This window comes from Austrofundulus limnaeus, unplaced genomic scaffold, assembly GCF_001266775.1.
Source record: "Austrofundulus limnaeus strain Quisiro unplaced genomic scaffold, Austrofundulus_limnaeus-1.0 Scaffold4, whole genome shotgun sequence".
In the NCBI taxonomy this organism is placed as follows: Eukaryota; Metazoa; Chordata; class Actinopteri; order Cyprinodontiformes; family Rivulidae; genus Austrofundulus; species Austrofundulus limnaeus.
In genome coordinates this window covers 2540688-2542277 of record NW_013952406.1, presented here as the reverse complement: position 1 = coordinate 2542277, position 1590 = coordinate 2540688, and the positions used below count along the sequence as shown (strand labels likewise).

At 42.2% G+C, this 1590-nt stretch overlaps 1 protein-coding gene across 4 annotated transcripts in view; it reads right to left on the bottom strand.

The window, feature by feature from the left end:
• Positions 1–1590, bottom strand: part of atp6v0a1a (ATPase H+ transporting V0 subunit a1a) — a 17216-nt gene that overhangs the window by 5147 nt on the left and 10479 nt on the right. The window lies entirely within an intron of this gene.

The following is a 1590-nucleotide window of genomic DNA, read 5'->3' as shown; positions in this document are numbered from 1 at the left end:
TCTCTCTCTCTCTCTCTCTCTCTCTCTCTCTCTCTCTGTGTCTCCCCGCAGCGAATTTCAGGCTCTAGTGCTCCGACACTGCAGCAGCCGCGTTCTGCTTTGAAACGTTTCTTTAGTTTGTTATTGCTACGAGCTCTCACGCTAACGCGAGAGTTCACTCCTCCCGACACTAAGAAAACAGGAGGGGAGGAGTCAGCTGAGCTCCTGTGCAGCGGAGCACAGAGAGGGAGAGAGACAAAGTAAACCAACAAGCAGGAAAATGAAACTTATCGTCCTCATTTTTTTAACAACCTCAAAATAACTTATCGTGCAATTAATTGATTTATTGACTATCGCGACAGGCTTAGTCAGAACATTGTTTTAGTTTAAATATATGAAAAGTTAAAACAAACAGTTTCATATTATCCTTCTAAAATATGCAGCTGAATAATATGGGATGAAATAAAGAAACAAATGAACACAGCCTTTAGATTCATCTCTTCATACCATTTTTTACTGCAACACAACAAAAAATGTCTCAACTGATCTCAGACTCTGATCCATAATTGATGCTTTTTATCACCAGARAAGAAATGGAAACCTGAGTTTGTGTTTCAAGCTATGACCAAGGGACTGAATTATTCAAAACACTGAAGATCTGGTTACTCGTTTTCTCTTCAGGGCCCCGTTTCAGAAAGCAGGCTCAACAAGCCCTGGGCAGAAGGCAGAAACTCTGAATGAACCTAACCTGCTCTGTGATACTCAGGATCTTCAGTTTCAGAACAGGTGATATCAATTGGGTAACTGAATTCTGAGTCAAGTTACCTCCGAGTTAAGTTGGAGCACGAGTACATAAGAAGCCCTCATCAATGGAAGTCCGATAACACGATTCACAATGGCAACGGGAGGAAATAAGAAGACTCATGCAAGAACCGTTCGTACGCACAGATTTGTTCTTAAATTGTGCGTACGAGTGATTTAGGAGAATTTGTGGCATTCACCAGTTTTCTCGTATTCTAAGATTTTTTTCAGACACAAACAAAATTCAGGAGTGGTCCAGACCCGTCTTATATTTTACGTGCAGTTAGTCTGCTGTYATCCAGAYGGGTTTTCTTCACTAATTACTTTATATTTCATTGGAGGAAAAGATAGAAACCTGTRCAATCAGAAAGGAACATCTAAAAACGCTCAAACGGATATTCATCCAGAAATGACAAGACGTCTAATCGCRGTCTTATCACCCTCTCCCGACACAGAWTTCTGAGGAGTATTAGCGCTCYAACATSTACAGGCKCCTCTAGAAGTCTGACACTTTCATTGTGCAGCTCTGAGCTAAAAAATAAGACAARCTCAGGATTTGCTCAAATAATCCTGCTACAGAGCAGGGTTGGTTCATGACTCAGGATAATGGCTATCTGGCTTTCTGAAAACAAAAACCTCAAATATGCACAGTTAGCCCTAGCCTGGCCCTTGCCTTCCTATGCAGCTCAGCTCGATTCTAGTTTCGCTTCACTGCTCCGTCTGGGACTTCTCCCATTGAGATGGATTTCGCTGGCAGATTTTTGGCCGGGCCAATCAGAGAACAGAACGTCAATTTTCTGCGCAGTGGCT